This window comes from Pseudorca crassidens, chromosome 11, assembly GCF_039906515.1.
Source record: "Pseudorca crassidens isolate mPseCra1 chromosome 11, mPseCra1.hap1, whole genome shotgun sequence".
Classification (NCBI taxonomy): Eukaryota; Metazoa; Chordata; class Mammalia; order Artiodactyla; family Delphinidae; genus Pseudorca; species Pseudorca crassidens.
This window is the reverse complement of record NC_090306.1, coordinates 63,987,210-64,014,208: the sequence shown is the minus strand read 5'-3', so window position 1 is coordinate 64,014,208 and position 26,999 is coordinate 63,987,210. Positions and strand designations below refer to the sequence as shown.

Here is a 26,999-nt window from a genome sequence, read left to right as displayed (position 1 = left end):
AAACGTTTCCTCTAGTTTAGCTGTGATACCTTGGTCATGTCTTATAGCCTGTTTATGTGTAGGACCCTCATTTGTGAAATGAAGGGATTGGATTAAAATAGAATCTACCTTAGATATCCATTTTTTGGCTCATAAACTCCTTCTATAGTAATATATGATCTCACTAACTTCCTTAGGTTTTTAAAAATCATTTCATCATCTTTTGTGTTATATGATAAATAAATAAATTTAAAAAATTAATATATTATTACAGATAATAAGCTTAGCATTATTACTTGAAGTCCTGGTTTCTTCAGGATAGCCCTAGATTTTATATATTATCCTGGTGATTATTAGTAGCACTTACCATTCTCAAACTTTTCCAATTTGGATGACAAACTCTTTAATTATTTGCTTTAAATACAATCTTAATAATAGTTATAAAAAATACATTTAAGCTTTTTCTAATTTAACAAGTAATACCAGCTATTCAATTTTAAAAAATTAATTATGTGGGCTTCCCTGGTGGCGCAGTGGTTGAGAGTCCACCTGCTGATGCAGGGGACGCGGGTTCGTGCCCCAGTCAAGGAAGATCCCACATGCCGCGGAGCGGCCGGGCCCGTGAGTCATGGCCGCTGAGCCTGAGCGTCCGGAGCCTGTGCTCCGCAATGGGAGAGGCCACAACAGTGGGAGGCCCGCGTACCGCAAAAAAAAAAAAAATTAATTATGTAACTGAACACATTATTAAGGGGCCAGAAATGTAAAGTGATATCTATCATGTTTAGTTGGGAACCAATTGCACATTAAAATGAAGATATAAATTTAACTCTACATGGCAACATCAACAAAACTGCTTATTTTATAAGATTGAACTTCTTGTATTTTGCTCTTAAAATTGTGAAGTGTTTTATTTACAAAATTATATTTTGTTCCTAAAAGATGAATTGAGAGAAAGGATTTGTGTTGCTATTTGCCAGCCTTTGCTCTCAAATGAGACATTTTGTTATGGATAATCTTTAATTGCAATAGAAAAAAAACCTCCGTATTATTGGTAAACTGTTTTCTTTTTTAACAGTTTTGTGTGTGTGTGTGTGTAACTAGAGATACCTTGATGTGCTGTATAAATATTTTGGTCAGTTAACAACCTGTGGATTTGGTAAAGAAAATCTTAAGGAAACGTATAGAATATCATTATTTTATTTTATTTTTTTAACATCTGTCTTGGAGTATAATGGCTTTACAATGTATTAGTTTCTGCTGTATAACAAAGTGCATCCGCTATACGTATACATATATCCCCATATCTCCTCCCTCTTGTGTCTCCCTCCCACTCTCCCTGTCCCACCCCTCTAGGTGGTCACAAAGCACCGAGCTGATCTCCCTGTGCTATGCGGCTGCTTCCCACTAGCTATCCATTTCACATTTGGTAGTGTATATATGTCCATGCCACTCTCTCACTTCGTCCCAGCTTACCCTTCCCCCTCCCCGTGTCCTCAAGTCCATTCTCTAGTAGGTCTGTGTCTTTATTCCCATCTTGCCCCTAGGTTCTTCAGAACCACTTTTTTTTTTCCTTGTGGAACTAGAGACACCTTGATATGCTGTATAAATATTTTAATCAGTTAACAACCTGTGGATTTGGTAAAGAAAATCTGAAGGAGACGTATGGAATATCTTTTTTTTTTTTTTTTTTGCGTTACGCGGGCCTCTCACTATTGTGGCCTCTCCTGTTGCGGAGCGCAGGCTCCGGACGCACAGGCTCAGCGGCCATGGCTCACGGGCCTAGCCGCTCCATGGCATGTGGGATCTTCCTGGACCTGGGCACGAACCCATATCCCCTGCATCGGCAGGTGGACTCTCAACCACTGCACCACCAGGGAAGCCCTGGAATGTCTTTTTAATGTTCCTTGTGAATTTGTATTTCAACATCAGTCTTCTTTAGCTGTCTGTCTTTAACTGATGATACAACACAGATACAAATTAAACAATGAACATGAACAAAAACTATTGAGAACTGCATAATGGTCAAAACTGCCTGTGGATGGTATTCTGATGATGATACACTGGGTGAGGCCTGGCTTGTGAACCATTACGCATGCTCACTTAACATTCTCAACAAGGCATCCAGCTTGTTCGTGCTGCTGGTGGAGCAGGGGCCCTCTGCAGGCCCTCGTGGCAGGGCAGCCACAATCACGGCTCACATGCCGGTTGCTCTGGAATCTACAGCTGGTCTTTGCTGCTGCACTACCTCTGTGAGAGCATCACTCTGTGGGCATAGCTTTCTTCCACCGTGATACTGCTGCCATTGCCATTGGTCTTGGGAAAAGCTTGACTACTCTATTGGACCAGCGCACTCCAACTGTGAGTGCTATTCTTTGTCTTAATTTCCCTTAGTAAAACATAGGCCAGGAAGTACATTTCATCATTTTAAGATTTTGAGCATTTTTTTAAAAATTAACTTATTTTATTTATTTATCTTTGGCTGCATTGGGTCTTTGTTGCTGTGCGCAGGCTTTCTCTAGTTGCAGCGAGCAGGGGCTACTCTTTGTTGCAGTGCGCGGGCTTCTCATTGCGGTGGCCTCTCTTGTTGTGGAGCATGGGCTCTAGGTGTGTGGGCTCAGTAGTTGTGGCACACAGGCTCAGTAGTTGTGGCTCATGGCCTTAGTTGCTCCATGGCATGTGGGATCTTCCCGGACTGGGACTCGAATCCGTGTCCCCTGCATTGGCAGGTGGATTCTTAGCCACTGAGCCACCAGGGAAGCCCGGATTTTGAGCATTTTAAGGATTTAGTTTGAGGATAAAGAAAGGGAAGTACAGCCTATATAGAACATTTTGAAGTTACTGCCTCTGTTGTTCTTGGAGTTTCTTATGTGAGCAGGTTCTTGCTTCATTCCTGGTAGCCAGGAACAGCTCAGCCCCTACCCAGTCACTAGAATTGTTGTTAATGTATTTAGGCTTCAGTGTTTGCTAAGGTAAGTCCCAAATCTAAAAAATGGAAAGGTTTCCTGTGTTCTTGGGGACTGTGATATTATCTCCCAAGCCCTCCTTTCTTGTTTTAGGATTGACTTCTTTGGGGGATGATTGACAGTGGGCACATCAATTTTCTTTTTCCCCCAGGGAAACATCACTGTCACCCATTGCAGTGTATTAAGACCCTGAGACTATGTTCAGCACATGCATTTCCCAATGTCAGAGTAATGTCATAAATAACACCATTTGGGGATGCTAAAAGTTCAGTCCAGGTGGGACTTGTTCAGACTTAGTTTTTTTTCAGTTTCTCTTCATCAAAGAGTCAAGGTGTATTAGGATCTAGTTTTAACCACAAAACCTTTAACAATACCCAGAACATGAGTTAATCAGCCCCAAACACTGCAGTTTTTTTCCATTGTTATATTGCTAAAAATCATTCTGATTATCAAAAGTAAAAAGCTAGTTTCATGTCCTTTATGGTAGAATGTGAATTTGGTTAAAATCAGGCAAATTTACATTCATAATCTTCAAAGTAGGATAACTTTTACTGTGGAATGTGTGGTCTGATGGATTTTTAGGAAACAACGCTCCAGTGGAGAGCACAGGATCTTAGAGCTCATCCACTTTATTTTCCTTCTGACACTTAACTTCCTTCTAGAATATTCCTGCCAACATGAGCTCTGAGACCAGCTGTGCTGCTCAAGGCTGTTGCTATGTGGATACAGAGCAAGAGACTCTCCAGGGGGCACAGAGGGTACCTGTGAGCCCAAGAGAAGAGAATAAACTTGCAGACCTAAGTTCAAGGAGCAATTTTAAATATATTGCACCAACAAGCTCGTGATCAGTAACTCCTTTGTTAATGAAGAGAATGCACATCTCTGTCAAGCTTCCTTTTCAGAAAGCAGAGGTCAAAATAATGAGTCCAGTGGAAAAGGGCCCTATGTCAAGAAATGGGCAGAAAACAGGGCTGAAAGTGAAGAAAACTCCCCCAGCACATCATCTTCAGACTAATGGCACTCAAGGGAGTGGGCTTCTGCCCCTTAAACACCTCTGCATTTGCTTGATTATGTCTTAAATTTTTCGACAGGGAATAAATCCTCCACAGCAGGAGATAAATAATGTAAAATCAAAGTGTGGAATTGAAGCTACTGAGTTCTGTCCTACTAGTCAAACTGTTTGTACAGCTATTTTTAGGGCACGGTTATCTCTCACCTGGGTTACAGTAACAACCTCCTAACTGTCCCCTAACTGGCCTGAGTGATTTTTTTCTGAAACGCATATCTATTCACGTCTTCCCTAATTAAACCCTTTCATTGCCCTCCAGTTGCCCTTAAGCCTTTGCCACTCAGAGAGCCTCCCAATCTAATCCCATCTGTTGTTACTATTTCCCCTGCTTCTCTTTCACCATCTTCTTTCAGTTCTTTTAACAGGAAACCCTTTGTTCCCACCCCTTTATACCTCTTGCCCCTTCAAACAAGCTTTCCCCTCATTCCCCACCCTGCTTGATTTTAGGTTTCAGCTTAGAGTAATTTTCTCCAGGGGCTTTTTTGCTGACCTCCCCAATAGGGGTTAGAGACAGCCTAGGCCTGCTGGGTTCTCATCACAGCCCTTAGTGCCCTGTATTGTACAAGCTGTTTTGTTGTCTATGTCTTCCACTGGGTTGGAGTTTCTGGGTATGTCTTGTTGTCCATGGTATCCCCCACCCCTCCCATAGTACTAGCTTTGAATAGATGCTCAATAAACAGCTGTGAATGGACGATCAGATGGACAGATGAATGAATGAATGAATGAATGAATGAAGCCTTTCCTTTTCTAATAAGAGAAAGTGATGAAGAGAATAGTTGGAAAAAAGTGTGCTGGCTGAAGATGAAGGGAGCAATCTTTTCCTTACTTGAATCACTGTACTTTCCTTAAAACAGTCAGGACAAAAAAAAACTAAGTTGTTGGTTGGTTGGTTTTAAATCTTGCTACCTGTGAAATCTTGCTGCTGTGCGCCTCTGTTGTGTTTTCTATCACGGCCTTCTTTACAAGGAATTTGTTATAAAAGAACATTATTCCAAGGTATCACTGTACAGAATTCAGTGTCACAAATATTTGTACTTGGTAATGTTCAGTGGGCACAGTCATTTAATCTCCAGTGTAGCTCTCACATGAATGTTATAAGTATTTCTGTTTACCTAGGACATCTGAGCCGGTAGGAAGAATATAGGACCGGAAAGCTGGAGGCTTGGGGTTCGTTCTTATTTGAATCATTACCTATGTATCTAATATTAGGACACTAAACTTTCTATAACTAATTGCATTTAAGTAAATGCATCATCTTTGAAATGCACTGGTGTTTTTTCTGACATCTTACATTGTATGAAGATATAATGAAATAGCATATATGACAATACTGTAAGCTACTCTACAAAATATGCATGCTGGGCTTCCCTGGTGGCGCAGTGGTTGAGAATCTGCCTGCCAATGCAGGGGACACAGGTTCGATCCCTGGTCTGGGAAGATCCCACATGCCGCGGAGCAACTGGGCCCGTGAGCCACAACTACTGCACCTGCGCGTCTGGAGCCTGTGCTCCGCAACAAGAGAGGCCGCGACAGTGAGAGGCTCGCGCACTGCGATGAAGAGTGGCCCCCGCTTGCCACAACTAGAGAAAGCCCTTGCACAGAAACGAAGACCCAACATAACCAAAAATAAATATACATAAATAAATAAATTTATATAAAAAATATATGCATGCTAAGAAATCTGATAGGAAGGGTAATAGCCAAGGAGTTTGGAGACCTGTAGCTAGCCTTATTTGTACTATTCATTATCCACTGTTTCTCTGCTGCTCTCTTATCAAACAAAATAAAGCATAAAATAAGAAAGTTAGGCAGAGTGTTATTCTGAGATTCCTTTTAGCACTTATGTTCAATCTAAGAAACTTGAGTATCTTATACTCATTAAATTTCTTAAAGATTCCCATTGCTCTTTAATCCTTTCTTCAATTTCATGGGTCGCTGTAGTTCAGTGGCTGTCACAGGCAGTGTTGTCTTTCCTTCTTGTTCCATTGCAGTTATTTTCTGAATGTTCCAGATGTGCACCTTCTACTTTGATATATCTACACAATTCCCTAGAATGAAATGTTTAAAATCTACCCAGGAGCCAGTACTTGCTAAAAGCTCTTTGTGTTTCCCTCCACAGCTATCCAAGATGACTTCAGTAATGGTATTCTGTAGAGCCCAGCAGGGATTATGTTACCCGAAATATTTTTCTTGCTTCTTGGCTTTTAAATTGATGTTCAGAACACCTATTCCCCAGTGTTCAGCCTGAAGGAAAGACAGTTCTCTGTTTCCCTGCTAATGCTAAACCGAAAAGGCCAATTCCAATTAAACAGTCTAGGAGATTCTAGTTGAATGGTGAATATTAGCATCTTTCAAAGCTAGACCACCTGCCTTTAGGTGGTTTGTGGCTTTCTATTCTTGTGCAATACAAGGGACAGATGCCTCACAAGTCAAAAAAGAATGTGGAAAATAGAGATGAAACATGATTTCTTTTCAGGGGAAAAATCACTTCATTCTAGTACCTGCTTAGTTTTGCTGTTGCAAGTGAGTAGCAGCTTATTCTCAATTGTACTCTCCATTATTAGTTTAAGTGGGCTCTTCGTGCATGTGTGCAATTTTCATTCAGACCCCTTAATCACTGTGTGGAATATTTGTTCTTGGTTTCTTACAAATTGATAAGCATAGCTACAGGGAAATCTGTGTGGAAATTCTATTTTCCAACCGTTTGGTGGTTTCTCCTTAATTAGGTCTTGGGGTATCTCGGGCTTCACTAATTTGTGTTTAATTGGATGGGAAAAATTCTGGCAGCAGCAGGAAGCTTCCTCTGCCCCGTAAATTAGAGAATGCCGTCATTCAGGCACTCAGGTAAATCTTTTTGAAAAACCTGCAATAACCTGTAAATCTTTTTTAAAAACCTGAAAAATTCTGGTGGCAGCAGGAACCTTCCTCTGCCCCATAAATTAGAGAACGCCATCATTCAGGCACGCAGGTAAATCTTTTTTAAAAACCTGCAATAAGACTTTTACAGAGACGGTTATGAGAACCATACAGTATTATCCAAACACAGGAACAAAAGTTGTTCTTAATGGGATATGAGTTGCTATCTGTGGATTTGTTCTTTCTTGCTGCTTTGCAGCTGCTATCGTAGGCAAGAACAAGGGAAAGAAATGATGCTCTGAGCTGATGAAAACAGAGGCTAGAAGCAATTATTACCAAGTTGTGGTTAGAGAAACAATCTGAGAAATAATTTTACAAAGTTTCCAGAAGGGTTTGTGCAGGCTACACACAACCAGGAACAGTGTAACACACTACAGGAGGATTCAGTGATAAAAGTGACACTCTTCAGACAGACTTTAGTATTTACAAAGAGCTGCAGGGTTGAAAGGCTCTGAACTTTTGAGATGAACAATTTCCTATAAAGAGGTAGTACACCCTCAGGGTTAAGAAGCTGAACTCCAGAATCAGACAGACCTGGCTGATATCAGACCTTAGGCAAGTTACTTCACTCTTTTGGGCCGCAATTTTCTTGTTGGTAAAAAGGGGGTAATGATAAGCTCTTTCTGTTGTTTTGAGAATGGAATTAGATAGTGCTTTCCAGGCACGTAAGTATTTAATAGTATGTGTCAATAAATGGTGTCTATTGTTACTAACAGGTTGTACCTTGGTGTGGACTTCATTGATACAGAGTATTTGGTCACAGACTGAGCATATCCAAATACTGTGTAGTACATTATAGCCTAGGACTGACTCAGAAATTGCATTTTGCAAAGAATTTTAAAGACTGTAGGTTTCACCTTCCAAATGGCTGCAACAATATTTCCCCAGCCCATTTGTTTGATAATATGACCTTGCCACTCCTCCCAAGAGATGGGGTCTATGTTTTCTTCCTTTGCTTCTGAATGGACTTGTGAGTGTTTTAACTTGGACTTGTGAGTGTTTTAACCAATAGAGTATGGAGGGAGGGACACCACGTGACTTCAGAAACTAGATCAGAAGCAGCAATACAGCTTTCATGTGTTGGCTGGTCACGCTGGGAGCCTGACTCCCCTGAGGCTGCCATGCTGTGAAGAAGCCAAATCACGTGGAGAAGACATAGATAGGTACTCTGGTTGGCAGGCTTAATCTCTGAGTCATTCTCACCCAGTCACCAGACGTGTAATTGAGTCTTCAAATGATTCCATCCCCCAGTCATTGAATTATCCCCAGCCTTAGGGTCTTCCCAGCTGAGACCTCAGACATCATGGAACACAGAGAAGCCAGCCCCACTGTGCTCTTTCCAAATTCCTGACCAATAGAAATTTTGAGTGTAATAAAATGGTTGTTTAAGCCACTGAGTTTTGGGGTAATTTGTTACATAGCAAAGATAACTGAGATAGAAATTTATCCTAGTTTGGCCAGTTCTGCCGTCTGTGGATTTTCCAACTTTTCTCAATCAATTAGTCATCATTTACCATGTCCCTTTTTATACAAGACACTGTGCTGGAACAGGAATAAGCCAACACAGTCAAATAGAAAATAAACACAGAATAAAGAGTGTTATAGGAATCATATAATTAGAGCTGCATAGCATAGAGTAATTCAGACATGGCCATAGTATAAATTCAAAAGAATAAGACTTTACCTTGGACTGAGGCAATCTTGGAAGGCTTCATGTGAAGAAAAGGCTTATATAGGGCCTTGAATTATAGGTGGGAATTGAATAAATAGAAAAGGGAGAAGAGAGAATTCCTGACAAAAATGTGAAAAAAAATTAAGATTTTGGAAGAAATGAGATGTGTGCACTGTATCTTAAAATTAATCTGCTACAGCAGTATTTATTGTATTTACAAAATAATATTTATAAGGAGGAGTGCTTTTAGTTATGTTCCTAATTCTAAGAGAATTACTTAGCACTTTATATAGACTGAATTAACTAGAAATATATTGATATTAGTGATATCTTAGTTGGGCTAATTTCCACAAGATTGATAAGCAAACTCTACCTCCTATAAAAATATAATTTACAAGTTACTAGAACACACGGAATTTTCTACAAACTGCAACAAATGTGTTATAACTGATGTAAAATCTCAAAGTTACATATCAATAGTGCTTAGAACTGTTACATCAAATCATGTCATCTAATAGAACAGTGCTTTGCTCTTTTGGGCACACATATTTAAATAGAACCTAAAATTTTGATGACAAGACATAGAATAGATATGGATATAACTTAAATTTTATGGTAACTGATATATAAGTATTCACTAAACATCCTCATTTTTTTAAACAAAAAGGAATGGCTAACCCAGGCCTTTGCATTCTCAAGGCCCCTGTGACAACTTCTCATTAAGTTCTTTTGAGAGGTATGGACTCTATGTTAACTATAATTTTAAATTTTGGAATTAAAAAGTTTCCAGAATCTGCTTCAACATAATTAGTGGCTGGAGTGCATCACTTCGTAAATAGCAGATTCTCCTGCTGAACAGCTCAGCTTCCGGCTTTTGCTGATATTGGGGCCACCTGATCTCTCCTTCAGTTCTTCTGTGTGACCTTAGTTCTACCCTGTGGAATAGAGCAGAGTAACATGGGGCCTCCTTCTACATGACAAGCATTCAGTTGCTTGAGGGCGGCACCCTACAAGCTCGGCATCTTCTCTTTTCTTGGCTAATAACCCCATGTTCTCTCATATGACCATCTTTCCAGACCCTTCTTCATCCTGTTGTCCTCAGGATCGTTTTCACAATGTCTTTCTTAAAATGTTGCCCAGAATGATTATAATGTTCTAGCTGTTGGGAGAAATGCCTTGATTTTTGGACAGTAAATGTTTACATTGATCTGAGTCTAACCACTGGGAAGTGAGGGTTTATTTTTTCAATGCTGAGGAAAGTATTTTATGACAATGAATTTGGTGGTGTAAAAACATTCTTCGACTTGAACATCCCCAAATTTATAGAAACTTTTTAATCCAAAGGACTCTTTGAAGCTTCAGCATTATCTCAGACTTTAGGTAGATTTCATTGGGAGATTTTCTGGCTCAAATGAGTCACCAAGCTCTTCCTTGATCTAGAGCTTTCTCCTTCAGGTAACCTAGAGTCTCCATTATGGCCCATGATACACAGTATACCTGGCTCTGCCAATGACAGGCAGGTCAAGATACGCCTGCAGTATTAATTTTGACTCTTCCAATGTTGTGCCACTAGCCACATATGTCCATTTAAAATTGAAGTTATGTAATTAAAAAGAGGGGCTTCCCTGGTGGCGCAGTGGTTGAGAGTCCGCCTGCCGACGCAGGGGACGTGGGTTCATGCCCCGGTCCAGGAGGATCCCACATGCCGCGGAGCAGCTGGGCCCATGAGCCATGACTGCTGAGCCTGCGCGTCCGGAGCCCCGCAACAGGAGAGGCCACAACAGTGAGGGGCCCGCGTACCGCAAAAAAAAAAAAAACCCGCATTAAATTAAAAATTCTGTTCCTCAATTGCACTTAGGTCACACTTAAGTGCTTGACAGTCACATGTGGCGGGTGACTACTGTATGGCACGGCACAGCTACAGAGCATTTCTTTCATTGCAGAAAATTCTTCTGGACAGTGCTGCCTTTTAACTTCACTCATGCCACTTAGATAAAAACATGGAATATGTGAGAAGTTTTTAATATATAAATGGAACATAATATGATAAAATGGATCTGGGCATAGATATTTCTGACATTAACTATTTTGTTATATAATATCTAGTCCAGCGTTTTACCAGAGATGCCTAGTACTTAAGAATTTGGGCTTTGGAGACAAGCCGTCTGAGTTCAGGTCCCGCCTTCACCATTTTCTAGCTGTGTGATCTTGGGCAAGTTATTTAACTAAGGCCCTAGTTTCCTTAACTGTAAAACAGACTGAATGAGTTTCTTTCTTTTTTTTTTAAATTAATTTATTTATTTTATATTTATTTTTGGCTGTGTTGGGTCTGCGTTTCTGTGCGAGGGCTTTCTCCAGCTGCAGCGAGCAGGGGCCACTCTTCATCGTGGTGCGCGGGCCTCTCACTGTCGCGGCCTCTCCCATTGCGGAACACAGGCTCCAGACGCGCGGGCTCAGTAGTTGTGGCTCACGGGCCTAGCCGCTCCGCGGCATGTGGGATCTTCCCGGACCGGGGCACGAACCCGTGTCCCCTGCATTGGCAGGCGGATTCTTAACCACTGCGCCACCAGGGAAGCCCTGAATGAGTTTCTTAATGTGATTGCTAAGATCAAAGGAGATAAGGCTTGTAAAAATACTTGTATATTTTTATAGCACAATGTCTAACACTTATAAGCTATCAACATAAACATAAGGCATCATTGTTATTATTATTTATAGAAATGTAATTTTTAGCCCAAAGTACTCATCACAGAATGTGTGCATACACAAGATGTAGCACTTTATTAAATGAATTGGATTTGATAGGAAGCAAGCGGAAAGCAAATGCATTCTTTCCCATTCCTGTCCCTTTAATCCCATTCTGCTGAACTGTTCTTCCCTTCCCTTGAGTGAAATTGAGGCTGATTCCATAGCTTTTCATGTGATGTAAGTATCATTCCCAGGGAATTAAACAGTCTAGTTCAGTTCAATACATAAGCTTTAATTTCTCATCTCATTCAGCTCATCTCAGTTGCGGCTAAAACTCTGAAATGGAAAGGTGGGTTTGGGTGGTCTCTTTCCCCCTTCTTCCCCATCCTTCCTCATTTACTAGGCTGCCTCAGGATTCTCTGGAGTTGGGAAGGGGGAGGATGGGTGGGAAAAATATACACACTGGAAAGGTCTTCCCGAGCTCTCTCGGCTCTCCACTATCTCTGCTGTGGCAGACATGCCAATACCGGCTCATGGTGAGGTTTTATGAGTAACTAGGAGTGCCCCACAGCTGTGGCTTGTCCATCTGCAGGTCCCTGACACAGTGGTGTCTCCAGCAGTCAGTCATTTACAGTTTCCTCCCCAGCCTCTGACTTCCAGAGGCTCCTCGGATTCTCCCTGGGGGTGTCACGGCACCCTTGCAGGCGAGCTTTATATTCAGGGTTCATATAAAGAGGATTAAAGCTCAGCTCTCTTCGACAGAATCCATATTTGGTCTTCAGAATACATACACTTTTGTCCCACCATTGAGGAGAGAACAGTTAACTCCATTATAGTCTTCTTTCCTCACGCTGCTCTCAGGGGAATCAAGAGTTCATGTTTAAATTTTTTCCGGTGCGAGTCAGATACAACAGCCCATGTCACCTAACTTTCAGGAGACACCGGGATAGCTCTCCTGGTGTGACTCTGAAGCCTCCTCATTTAGTCTGGTTGGTGGGGGGTAGAAGCACTTCCTTCCTCTACACCTTTGTGTGTTGGGCCGGAGGGACGCATAACCTGCTGACAAGCCCTTTGGAGGAAATCTTCACCACCCACATTCTTTAAGTAGAGGTGGTGAGCCAGACTCCACCGTCGTGTGTGTCGGGAGCTCACACACCAAGTTTTACAGTGTCTTAGCCTTGAGTTAATAATCTCCACTCAACTGGTTTTGGCCTAATTATACTCAGCGTTTGGGCTGCCACTAAAATTCTAGGACAATAGGAAAATTGATTTAACATTCTGTTCTAATTGTGCTCATGGAGGTTGTAAGATCGATACTTAGGCAAAGTAGAAAGCAGTCGGTTTTCAGGGATTCAGAAGTCATCACTTAGTGCTCAGGATATAGCTGCTGACTAGTACTTCAGTGTATTTAGACAAGGAACCAGGGCAAAAACGATTTCAAGAGGGTCATACACATTGCATGGTGATCAATAGAAGGCTACGGGTTTCTTGGTAAAGACCTTTTCTTCTTTATAACTTTTTTTCTTTACTGTGGCAATCTGTCTTTTAAAGAAGCTGCCCCTGAACTGTGGCTTTTCATTGATAGATTGGTCTGGGCATTCATCTCTGTTTCACTGACCACACTGGGTGGTAAAAGAAATGTTGATCTAGTGACAAAGAAAAATGACCTGTACTATTCCTTGGCCATACATAGCTTCTGAATGTAATAGTTCTGTTAGACTTGACTCCTTCCCTGTCTATGACAGGGATACCATGCTCCACTGTCCTTTATTAACCATTTTCTTATTTCCCAGAGATACAGCCTGGGAGTTAGGTGACCCTCCCAATTAATGATCATTCTGGTCACATAAAAAGAACATAAAAATGGTGACATAGTATATCATATAATGTATAAGATAATATTTATAATATATAAATAATATTTAAAGTGCAAAGTGGCAGTGTTAGTAATGATAGTCATATTAAGCCAGAGATATTTTAATATATACAGAATGAGTAAACAATAATAGTAAATCTCCACTGATTTGGATAAAATGAATATAGTAACCAAATTAATAAAACCAGTGATACCTTCTACTTACAGTATAGTTATATTACTTTTATGTAAATTATTCTATGGTATTTAGAAACAGTTTGCTCTTTTAAATAGGTAACCATTTGCTTTGCGACATTCCACTTTTTTTGTTTAAAATGCCAGCATTTTTTCATAAGAAAAAAGATACACTTCAACTAATTTTCAAATTGTTTTGTTAAATCTGTGAAGATTTTCTGTACTTGATACTCATCATGGGGTTAAAAAATGCATTTAGGGACTTCCCTGGTGGCGCAGTGGTTCAGAATCCGCCTGCCAATGCAGGGGACATGAGTTTGAGCCCTGGTCCGGGAAGATCCCACATGCCGTGGAGCAACTAAGCCCGTGCGCCACAGCTACTGAGTCTGTGCTCTAGGGCCCGCAAGCCACAACAACTGAGCCCTGTGCCACAACTACTGAAGCCCGCGCGCCTAGAGCCCATGCTCCGCAACGAGAGAAGCCCCTACAATGAGAAGCCCGCGCACCACAATGAAGAGCAGCCCCCACTCGCTGCAACTAGAGAAAGCCCACGGGCAGCAAAGAAGACCCAACACAGCCAAAAATAAATAAATAAATAAACGCATTAAAATCATCTCATTAACTCTTAAGAAAATGAAATTGGATTTTTATTTATCCATTCTTTTTGGGTGTGTGGGGCGGTTCAGCTAAGCTCCATGGTTGTGCACAATTACGGAGACTCTCGTCAGGGCTCAGTGATGTACTCCACAAGCTTCCACTCCCTATGGCTGAACTTCAGCAGGGGGCACTTATGCCCCATGAGATCCTGTGCCAGAGCCCTAGAATTTCATCATTGAAAAGACTTTCAAATCTGGAACTAAATCCACATGAAAGCAGGCTACTGGAACAATCACTGGTTTTGTGTGTCTTCTCTGTAGGGATTCCTGCTGACTTCGTAGGTCGTCACCTTCGGGGGCTTTCCTTCCTGACCAAACATATCATTTGTACAGAGTAATGTCAAGGCTTAGAAGCCATGGATATTTGGAAGCAACTACCTGATACTAGACTCTTGACTAACAGTACATAATGGATCATTATGCAATCTTCAACCCAACCTAGGGTATGAAAGATAATTTGAGCTTTTAAATAAAAATTAGCTATACAGGTTTTCTAGAGAGAAAATTTAAGACTTAATGGCAGAGATGAATATCAGAGATGAATCCAACTGTCTGATGAGTGTGCCGATCTCCGTTGTATTTCTTTGGCATTTTTCTCACGTGTTTCTTCTGATGTGCAAACCAAGCAGTAAAAGCATAATATTGATCTCAATCTTTTATACCCTTAGGAGAGGACCCTTCCATTCTTTTATTGTTTTTGCAAGCCTGTGATTACAAGGCTTTGACATTTGGGTAAAAGTAAATGCTACAGCAGAAATTGTATGTTAATGATTTTCCAAGATCTAAATATTTAATATTCTGGCTATGTTTTCCATGCTTGAATGAGATTGTGTGAGAATATTATATTACTTTTTAAAAAATCTTCATATAATGGTGTAAAATTCTTTTCTTCTTTTTCTAGGCTGTTAGTTAATTTCTCATATATTTAAGAGAGCCACATTTTAAGAATGGGACTTTTTTTTTTTCTAAATTTATTTACTTATTTATTTTTGGCTGCGTTGGGTCTTCATTGCTGCGAGTGGGCTTTCTCTAGTTGCGGTGAGCGGGGGGCTAATCTTTGTTGTGGTGCCCGGGCTTCTCATTGAGGTGGCTTCTCTTGTTGCAGAGGACGGGCTCTAGGCACGGGGGCTTCAGTAGTTGTGGCTCGCGGGCTCTAGAGCCCAAGCTCAGTAGTTATGGCACACAGGCTTAGTTGCTCCGTGGCATGTGGGATCCTCCCAGACGAGGGATTGAAAGAATGGGACTTTTCAATGCCTATCTTTTATTGCTAAGAGAGGCAGAATTGCGTAGTAATTAAGAATATAAACTCCAGAGTTCTCCACTTGCCTTTGGATCTTGGCTTTCCCACTTAGTAATGATGTGATCTCATCAGTAAAATGAGGAAAATGATAGTATTCACTTTCCAGAATTCATTCATTCTACAAATACTTGTTGAACGTCATCTACGTGCCAGAAAGTTTGCTAACCACCCAGAATACAAAAGTTAGCAACACCACAGGGTTATTGCCTTTCTGGAATTTACAATTTCGTATAGAAATGTTGTCTTCTGATGATCAGTCCACTTGGTTTTATTCTAAATTTAGTAATGAGTTTAGATTTGCTTAATTGTTTAGACTCTGGTCATCGATAACAGATTAAACTGTTTAAAGTGAATGAATATGAATACACTAACTCATTTAGCAATAGGTTGGGTGGAATAATATATAAAAACTTAAACTTTCAGCTGTAAAATAAGTCACAGGGATGTAATGTACACATAAGGAATATAGTCAATAATATTGTAGCGTTGTATGGTGACGGATGGTAACTGGACTTATTGTGGTGATTATTTCATAATGTATAAAAATATTGAATCACTGTGTCGTACACCTGAAACTAGTATAACATTGTATGTTAAGTATAACTTAAAAAAAAAGATTACTGGGGCTTCCCTGGTGGCACAGTGGTTAAGAATCCACCTGCCAATGCAGGGGACACAGGTTCGAACCCTGGTCCGGGAAGATCCCACATGCCACGGAGCAGCTGAGACCCGTGCGCCACAACTACTGAGCCCATGCACCACAACTACTGAAGCCCGCGCACCTAGAGTCCGTGCTTCACAACAAGAGAAGCCACCACACTGAGAAGTCCGCACACCGCAATGAAGAGTAGCCCCCGCTCGCTGCAACTAGAGAAAGCCCGCTCTCAGCAACAAAGACCCAACGCAGCCAAAAATAGATAAATAAAATAAATAAATTAAAAAAAAGATTACTTACACCTACATCTGACACCTACTAGTTGACATCTAGTAGGATGTCAACTAAAGAGTAAATATGGGTGTATAATCTAAAACAAAACAAAAAAACCCCAGTAGGCTCCTGAGCCTTATTACATGTTTTGGTTTGAGCATTACCAGGTTGCAAACTGGTTTTTGGTGTGTGCATAATAAACTTTTACTAATCACTAAAACAAAACTGAAACCAAACCAATACCACCCCCCACCAGAAAAAAAAACAAGGAAAAAAAAGGATAGAAAGTGAGTGTTATGGGTAGAAGAGTAAGTAAGATATTAGGAGGAACTCATATGGATATTATGAGTGAATTTTCAATTTATTATACAGAGAAGTTATGAGGGAAGCATTTGAGAGATATGAGGTCTATATTGTCATGGCAAAAATGAAAACAAATATTCTTTTGATCTTCGCAGGCTGAAATTAAATGAGAATTACAGTAGTCAAGATCACAGAGTGTCTAGGAGAATATTTTTTATTTTAAGCAGTACATTTGGAAACAAAAAATAGAAATCTATGTGTAAAGAAGGAGAAGATTATAAAAAAATAAGCTTTTCATGAAATCAACTGCTTGATAAGTTGGAAAAAATTAAAGAATATTAGTGATTTCTTAAAAATTCATATAATTCTGAGTTATATTACATTTCACATTCAAAAACTTCTTTCTGCTTCTTTCCCAAGCCAGGTCTCCACCAAATAACTTAAATGATATAAAGCTATTCCCTGAACCATTCAGACATTGTATCATAATTATTAAGTATGTGCAAAATTTAAAATATAGGAGTATAAATCATAATTTTAAAAATCAAATTACACTCCTTAAAGTAACTTATTATTAAAAATAATTCCAATATAATTTAAAGTAATTTTAAGAGAATCAAGGAACTTACTATTTAAACATAAAACGAATCCTATTAGAGATTCAAAATAATTTTAAGTGAATAAATTTGTTTTATATACTCAATATTTAGAGGAGTAAACCACTAGTATTCTTTTGAACAGTAATTGGAGAATTGTAAACGTACTTGACTGCAAATACTGTGTTTGAAGAGCTTTTCTTTTCTAGAAGCACTCTGCTTCTGTTGCTTCTATGGAACTATTTTGCTGGGGAAAGAGCCCTGCAATTCCAAGCTCCCTCCCCTCCTTTTCCCTTCCCCTCCCCCTCCTCCCTTACACAAACAGGCAGCCCTGGCTAATTACACTGCCTCTCAAGAAGGAAAAGGCTACAGCCTCCCAGATATCAATTACAAACCCTGGTTAGGACTGTGGCCTCTGCTGAACCCCATTAATTCTCCAGACTGCTTAAACATCATCAATCCAAACAAAAAATCAAATTGTGACACTGAACAGTAAACTGTTCTTAGCTGGGAAAGTATAGGGATGGTAATATGGTCGTTGGACAGTTGCTGCTGTAGGATTATGTGTGCTACGATGCATAATTGAGAGACAGGGTCCGAATCACTATTTGTTGGTACTTTGAAAGCCTGGGGAATACTTGGTTATGTGTTGTTTGGGACATTTAAATATATATTGGCGTATGAATACAGAGGATTGCAAGAGACTTTTACTGTTGGGGGCAAGGTGGTAAGTGTGTGCTATTTTCTAAAACAATATATGAAAGATTAGAAAATGAGCCACATCCTGCTGTGTAAGAGGAAAGCTTTTGAAACACCTTGGGGACCTCTACAAAGAATTCTGTAGCTAGCAGAGATGATGTAGAGAGAGCCTCCAGTGAGGATTTGGGATGGATTTTCTGGGATGGATTTTCGAAGTGATTACATGCTGGTGAATGTACAAGTAAAATTTGGCTGTTCAAGCACCATTTCAGCTACCTTCAATTAAATTACAAGCAAAAGCTGTGTATATGGTAGACATAAATACATATTTTGCAACCATGTGGCCTGTCTCCAAACCCTGATGAATAAATGAGAATACTTAAAATAAGTGACATTGGAGGGAAAAAATAGTTGGAAGAGTTTTTTCTATACTATAAACAAATAAAGACATTGACCAAAAACATTCACATATAGTAAAAATGCATACAACACTTTATAGATGATGATAATTTCTCAATTTCAATGATACTCAGGTCTTCAAATTGTATCATAAAATGCAGTGAGCCATTCATTTCAGAGAGACTCAATGGATAAAGAATCTTCAGTGAGATGGGACATGATAAAATACAAGGAAGTTTTTACTTTTGGCCCAATATTTAAAAGTATTAGCTATGGAACGAGGAAGGTTTCATAAAGGATATTGGAACTGTATTGTTCTTGGCAATGAAGTTTGAACAAATGTTCCAAAAAGGTACCAATTTTTAGCCCTTCACTCAAGGAACTTCACAATATGGTCCTAGCCTACTTCTCCAGTGCTGTTTACATGCATGTCCCTGTAGCCTAAGTGTGTCCTAGTCTGTGACCAAGAGGAATTGTTTATTGTCTGTTGTACATACCCCATAATCCTCACCTTGATGTATTTGCTCATATGCAGCCCATTGCCTTTCCCTGCATGCCCAACCTGCTATTTAAGATCCAGCTCAAATGTTCCTCCACCAGGAGTCCTTGGTGGATCTCTCCAGCTATTCCTGGTGACTTAGCACTTTCCACATTGTTCTACAGTTATTTGTGAGCACACCTTACCCACCTGCACTAGACTTCTTGAGGGTAGGAGCTCTCTCTGATTCATCTTTCCAGGCTTTATAGGAACTGTAACAGTAATTGCATAAAAAAGACTCCTCATAAATATGTATTCAGTGAATGCTTAAATTAAAAGATCTGTTACAAATAAGATTTGGGGGAAAATGCAGATGTTTTATTTGTCCTTCATGAAACTAGTTATTTGTTGCTGTATAACAAATTACCCCAAAATTTAGCAGCTTAAAGCAACACACATTTATTATTTCTCAGTTTCTGTGGATAAGGAACTCTGGCATGGCATAGTGGGGCTCTCTGAGTGAGGGAATTAAAGTGTCACCGAGGACTGAGACCTCATCTGAAGGCTTGACTGGGGAATGCTGTTGGATGAGACCCTCAGGTCCTTGCTGTCTGTTGGCTGGACGCTCCTGCAGTTTCCTGCCACATTGGCTCCTCCAGCATGAAAGCATTTTTTATGGAAACATATAAGCTGAGAAGTCAAGAGAGAGAATCTACTAGTAAGGCAGAAGTCACAATCTCATGTAACCTAATTACAAAACTGACACCCACTCGCTTTTGCCATATTCTATTGGCTAGAAGTGAGTCATTGGTCCCATTCACATTCAAGTGGAGAGGATTACACAATGGCATAAATACCAGGAGGTAGGGGTCCCAGGGGTCATCTTAGAAGTCTGCCTACCACATTTACTGAAATGTGTACTATGCACTTTAAGAGTTCTTTGCCCTTCCTAGTAAGTAAACTCAGACTTCTGAGTTTACAAAGCTTGTCAATTCTTTGAGGTCCAGATCAAATACTACCTTCTTACTAATGTCTTCTTGGATTCCTCCTTTTGTTATAAACCCATAATAGTTTGTATCCTTTCTCATGGCTCACATTTAATTCTGAATTCACCAGGTTAAGTATGGTCAGTCCACCTTTGCCTGCCATGATTATTTTCCTATCGACAGGGGAAAAGCATAAAACATCAAGATCAGAAGACTTATTTTCTAAAGGCTATGTCTCTTGCAGGAAAATAGTACTATACCTGAGTGAAAAGATAGTAGATAATGGGAGATAAGTTTTGGAGGACCTATTAGAGCTGAGTGAATATTGTCATGTGTCTTACAAAATTTAGGATTAAAAGTAATAACCCAGAAGAGACATCTAACACAGTGCTTGGCATAGAAAGGGAGTTCAATCAATGGTTGGTGCCTTCCTTTTTTCTTTTCCCCCTTCCCAATATTCCCCCTCCCAACACATACACTATTTGAAAATGCTGCTTGAATTATAATATCAGGATGTGTTAAGTCATTTATTGAATCATTCAAGAAGTTTTCAAACAATTATTGAGCATCTCCTAGTACCAGGCAGTACTCTAGACATTAGGGATACATAAGTGAGCAAATGCAAAAAAAAATCTTTTCTTGCAGTGGAGCTCGCGTTTTAGTATAGGGAGCCAGACATTAACCAATTGTGGCAGATGGTGACAAGTCCTATAAAGAAAAATAAAGTGAGGAAGGAGATAGAATGATGAGGTTGATACTATTTTATACAGGATGATGCAGTGATTTTTAAGTATAAACCCGAAGGAAGTGAGGGAATTAAACCATGTGAATATTTGGTGGAAGACAGTTCCAGGAGGAGGGAAGAGCAATTACAAAAACCTTACAGTAGGAGCATGATTGCTGCTGGAGGAACAGGAAGGAAGCCAGCAGAGCTAGAATAGAATAAACCAGGGGAAACGATAAGAGATAAGGTTAGATAGGTAGCTTGGGGGTAAAGAGTTAGGTAATGTAGCAGGTCACATATGATTCTGTACCTCATAGCAAGACTAGGGCTTTTAGCCTCAGTAAGATAGGGAATCATTGGAGGGTTCTCAGTGGAATATTATGGTCTGATGAATATTTCTAAAGGATCTCTCTAGCTGTCATATAATGAGTAAAATTTAGGAGGCGGGGATGGAAAGAGAGAGACCAGTAAGCAAGTAGGCTATTGCAACATCCCAGCGAAAGGTGATGCAAGTTTGAAGTAGAACCAACAGGATTTTCTGATTGATTTGATATGGGCTGTAAGAGAACAGGAGTAGTAAAAGATGACCCTGAGATTTTTGGCCTAGATGACTAGAAGAATGGTGTCACCATTGTCTGAGACAGAGAAGACTTTGGGAGGAACTGGTTCAGCAGCAGGAAGAATCAATAGTTTAATGTTGGACCTGCTAAGGTTGAGGTGTCTACTGAACATTTAAAATGAGATTTCAAACGGGAGTTTAGCTTTATGGAGTTCAGGAGAGAAGTTGTGTTCTAAAGATGCAGATTTGGGAGTCATCAGCCTGTAGATGGTATTTAAGAGGTCAAGCAGGGACTAGACGTGGACAGAGAGGAGAAGAGGTCGTAGGGCTCAGTCCTGGAGCTATCCAGTGCCAAGAAGACCTCGTGTATCCGGAATGCTGTGTCCTGTTTCATCGATTCCTTGACAGAGCGTCAAGCTTTTGGTTCTCCAGATGAAAAGGGATCACTGCCCGCTCAGTCTGCTGACAGGAGGTCCTTTCTCATGGGAGAGTGGAATCAGAGTATGGTGAGAAAGAGCCGGAGGTAAAACCCTCAGCCAAGGGAACCAGTAAAGGGGAGTTATGCTGGGTCGCTGTGAGATTTGTGTAAAGATCAGCTTCAGGGTCTGAAGTGGAAACAAATACCCATCAGCCTCTTAGGGAGAAAGGGCCATCTTCCCAGCTGAACCCCTACACCTACATTGTATTCTGGCAGTATTCCAGAGAACTAAAAGTTGTAGACAATAAAAAGGTTAAAAAGTAGTAATAAAATAGAAAAAGAAATAAGATTGGGCAGTTCAGTAAAGACTAAATGATATTGGAAACTAGGTTAAATAATTGACCCCTTTTCTGCAGACCACCTTCCCCCACCCCCGCCCACCAAAGAACATAAGATAAAAGAAAGGGGAAGGCAGCGAGCAAACCATGAGGTAAGAACAATTAAGATAAAATAAAATTTAAAACTAAGAGTCAGAGAGAATAAAAGAATAGCCCAAACAAGCTAAAGTGATAAAAAAAGAAAGTAAACAATGATTTCAAAGCCCAAGAGGTTAGCCAAATTCAGCTAACCAGCTGAATTCACTAAGCAGTAGCACAAGTTCCAAAGATCAACCTGATTTCCTTAAGCGACAGCCGAAAAGCCTGTAACACATTTCTTCTTTAATGGCCTGGCCTCCACAGGCAGCTGCCCGCTGGGCAGAAGAGGGGCCCTGACTCTTTTCCTCATACCTCTTCTAATTCCTGGCACATTTTTTCTTTCATTCTGTAGCTCCTTGTCTCCCTGCTCTTCCACAGGAATGTGTATCGGGTAGCCATCTCTCTCTATTGTGACTCTACCCTCTGGCTCTAACTGGTGGAGTAGAGGTAAGCACCTGACCCAAGTTGGATCATTCAGAGTCTCTTTCCTAGAAATCTGGATTTGTGACTGAGACCCACTCAGTTAGGGCTGGCTTCTTTAATAATAATAATAATGACAGTAGTAATAAATAATATTTATTGAAGATATATATGCTAGACATGGATCTTTAAATATGGTTTCTTGGTTAAATTTCTTAATAACCTTAGGAGGTAAGCGCTATTTTTGAAGACACTGAGATCAGAGAGGTTGACTTTTCCGATGTCACACAGCCTAAATGGCAGAATTAGGATTTAGACTCACATCTGTCTGACCCTGGAGCTCATGATCTTAACTTTCACGCAGTACGGTCTCTTTTAAACAGAGAAGATAGAAACTTGGGAACCGTGGGATGGCTGTGTTTTGCCCGCGTGAGCAGAGAGCAAAGAATGAACTGATGCTTAAGTGCATATAGGCGCCAACATGAGAGAGGGAGATCCCTGAGCTTCTCTTTTGAGTCTAGGCTCTATTCTATGACCACGTGTCACAAACCACCCCTGCTTCCCCATAATAAATGTTTCTATGCTATCAGTTGAATTTCTGGAACTTGCAACCAAGAATTCTAACTAATTCTAGTGCCATTCCTTGATGTGGGCAAGGGAGGACCTCAAAGGTCCAAGCTTCCCCTGTTTGCCGTGCTTCTCCGGCTTGCTAAGGAGAAGTGGCCTCTCCTCTTTGGCTCTCAGTCCCCTTTCTCTGTCGCTCTTTTCCCAAACTGTGGGCCTCTGAGTAAGACGATTAATAGTCGTGTGTGTGTGTGTGTGTGTGTGTGCGCGCGCGCGCACGTACGCTCACACTTGCTCCTAAAGCACTTTACATATTTTGCAAATGATGGATCTTAATAAACTGCTTGTTTAGGTAAATTGATATGATAATGTTTATATATTTCCTTATATAAATGTGCTTTCTTCCTAAAGTATGTACTTGGGAATGATTAAAAGTGTATCTTCCCAGAATCAAAAGGTCATATATTACATGGTTTTATTTATATGAAATATCCAGAACAGGTAAAGCTATAGAGACAGAAAACAGACTGGTAGTTCCCAGGGTCTGGGGGAAGCGGCAGAATGGTGAATGTACTGAATTCCCTCAATTGTTCACTTTGTCATGGTTAATTTTATGTTATGTGAATTTCAACGCTATAGTTTAAAAAAATAACAATAAAAAATCCTAAGTTCTGGAAGGAAAAAAAAAAAAGGCTATCTTCCATTTAGACGGTACCTATTTGAGCCTGAAGTCATCATGTTGAGAACTCTTTCTGGGCCTGGAGGCAGGGGCTTCCTGACCACTGTCTTGTTACAATGCTTTCTTCATCTGAAATAAAGGAGTCAGAACTCTCATCAGGAGAGCATGGCACAGCAAGACTTACTTTGTCCCATTCCCACGAGATAATCTGTGTGAATTATAACCAAAGACTTGAAGAGAATGGGGCTGGTCTCTAGTCTTTATAAATGCATCTCACATGTTGTCTTGAGAAGTTCTGTGGGGTCTCCACTTTGTCGTCTCTATTGCCTAATAGAGGAGCGCATCTCTTAGTTCACTAAGTGGAAAAGGAAAAGTACATGTTTTTGCCCCCGCTGTAAATAATCTGAGATATAAAATGGGAGGTAGGTAGACCTCAAGGGAGGGTCAGATAGTGTCATCACTGCTTGAAAATGGTAATCTTTCTATTGGTCCTTCTAGGGTAAAGGCAGTCTGAAATCTCTGCCTAGAACTTGAACAACAGTGAAGAAGAGCACCTTTATCATCAAAGGTAAGAAGCCAATGCTGGCGACTACTTAATGTCATCTTATGTATAAAACAAAGAAATGTTACTAGAAAACTCTACTTCTGGGTGCCTGTCTCTTAGAGTTCAATTTTGTACCCATTAAATTATAAAAGGAATGATTTACTACTTTTTGACCCTGGCTGGGAAAAAGAATCTTCCTTTATTTTTGTATAAACATACTCCTGAAGATATTCCTTTGTCAGTGTTCTTGGAAGTTACTTATTTACACAGTTCAGGTGGCTTCTAATTCTTGGCCAAGTTCATGTTTATCAAAATAATCAAGATGAATCACAGACTTTCAGAACTAGAAAGATTGCAACTTCCTCCTTTTTAGGGAAGGATCCAGAAAATGAGATTCAGAGAGATTGACAGGCTTTTGCTGGGACAGAAGAAATAGTGGCAAGAAACATCCACTACCTGATGCTACGATGTCCCCATTAGATGATGGAGCCCAGCACTTTGGGGGTCTTGAGATTAGATTTTTTTTTTCCTACTTTAATTGGGAGGAAATGAAGATATTTGCGTGACCTAATGTCCTCTTTACTTCTTAAAAAGAAGCACTGTCTTGTATTACCACAATTCAACAATATATTTAGAGGGTCATAGACCCATGGAACTTTCAAATATTTTCAGAGTTCTCCCTGCCCACCCCTTTCCCTGACACATCACTTCTTGAATGCCATTCCTTCTAAGAGGTTGTCTAGTCTCTGCTTCAACATTTGAAGTGACAGGAAACACTACTTCATGAAGCAACAGATTTCATTTTTGTGTGCCTGTACTTATATGCTCTTCTCTCATAAATACAGAGTTGGGATCACAGCATATATGCAGATATTTTGTAGTCTCCTTTTTGCAATTGACATGCCACAGATATTTTTCATATTGATACAAAGCTCCCATTATGGCAATTATAAATAGTTTCATATACTGTATAATTTCCTTAACCAAAATGTATATAACCATGCCTTAAATTTTTACTTTTATAAATAGAATTCAATCCTATTTTGGCTTGGACAGTTTGGTTATTAGACCATAAAGAGGTCAAGATTAAATTTTCGCTCCTTGGTTCTAATTGTATCTTCTAGAACAGCACTGGAGAAATCTAATCCCTCTTCCATGAGACAGGTTCTTTTCAGTGTCTTTTAAAAAACTATCACGTTCCTCTTAAAATTTGTCTTTTCCAAAGTAAACATCCTCAGCAATTTCAATCGTTCCTCACAAGTTGTTGTTTCCAGACCCTTCACAAGATTGTTTGTTCTCCTCTGGATAAGCTCCAATTTGTTCATGTCCTTAGTAAAGCACGGTGCCAGAATTAGCTGCCGTAACAGCAATACCATAATAATAATAACCAGCATTTAGTAAGTGTGCACAGTGTTCTAGAAACTGGGCTGAAGGCTTAGCTCATTCAATCTTTACAAAACCCTCTATGGTGTGTGTTATTATCCTTATTTTTTAAATGATGAAACCAGTTTTAGTATGTTAACTAGCGTGTCCGAGGTCACACAGATATGAAGTGCACAGCTAAGATTAAAATATGCTCTGCATTCTGAACCACTTTATAATGCTCCAGAATTTTCTGGCCTTGTAAAATTGAGGAGCTAGATATTAAACTTTTGTGAGAACATCTTAAGACTTCATTATCTTGTTTGATGATTTCATGTTTATGGAAAGTATAGCAGAGCTCGCTTCTTCCAGGATAGGCTTAAAAAGACTAATTCGTTCATTTGTCAGGCACTTATTGAGTGCCTACTTCCTGCCAGACCCTATTTTAGAAGGCGGCAGTACAGAGATAAGCAAGGTAGACAAGTGTCCTTCTTTCATGGGGCTGACATTCTGTTGGGGAGACATTCTATAAGTAAACAAATAAATAAGCGTGGTAACTTCAGATGGTGATAAGCGATATAAAGAAAATAAGACAAAGTAATGTGCTAGAGAGTAACTGTGTTGGGACCTGGGGGGAAGACAGGATGAGGTTTGGCGATCAGAGGAGGCCTCTTGGTGACGTCTGGCCTTAGACCTGAATGATGAGAAGGAACCAGCCATGTGAAGAGCTGAGGATCTGAGGGAAGAACATTCAAGCCTCAAGAAATGGCAAGGGCAAAGGTCCTGGGATCAAAATAAGCTTAGTGAATTCCAGAAACATAAAAAGGCCCATGTGGCTAAAAGCAGAGTGAACAATGGAAGAGCAGAGGGGGATAACTTCAGAGTCAGGCAGGGGTAGATCACATAAGGTCCTACAGGCCATGTGAAGGATTTTGGATTTTTTCTAAGTGTAATGGGAAACCCATGTAGAGTTTTATGTCAAGAGGACTGATCTAATTCATCTTTTAAAAAGATGACATCTCTTCTGTGTAGAGAACGGATTTTAAGGGGCAAAAATGAAAGCAGGGAGATGAGTCAGGAGGCAGGCTATAACCCTGTCTTGGTAAGAAAACGTTGTGGTTCAGATCAGGTGGTAGCTGATCCAACTGTGACTCAAATCACTGGAGAGAAATGGATGAGTTCAGAAAAAACGGAGGAAGAGTAGGCAGAAATTTCTGGTAAATTGAATGTGGTAAGAGAGAGAAATTGATTTAACTCTTAGATCTGGGGGCTGGTGGGAGTGTTGCACATACTTGTACCAGATGTGGTATATACAGGTATCTAGAGGTGTGTATGTAGACCTCTATATACTTTGTACAGGCCATTGACACATTAATTATTTCTCGCCAGAGTCCTATGATGTAGCTAATATTTCCCAAAGCTATTTCTGACAAAGAAACTGAGATTTAGAGAGGCTAAATAACTTGCCTCAGGTCATGTAGGTAGTAAATTGGGAAGCCAAGATTTGCACCCAGGTGTGCCAGACATCAAAAGCAGTGCACTTTCTCCTATGCGACAGCGCCACCCCTGGA

At 40.2% G+C, this 26,999-nt stretch overlaps 1 long non-coding RNA gene across 1 annotated transcript in view; it reads left to right on the top strand.

The window, feature by feature from the left end:
• Positions 1-24,090, top strand: part of LOC137202878 (uncharacterized) — a 134,801-nt gene extending 110,711 nt beyond the window's left edge. Inside the window, exon 3 of the long non-coding RNA XR_010932814.1 lies at positions 24,021-24,090. This is a non-coding gene — a long non-coding RNA (uncharacterized lncRNA). The remainder of the gene's footprint in view (positions 1-24,020) is intronic.
• The last annotated feature ends 2,909 nt before the right edge of the window (positions 24,091-26,999 follow it).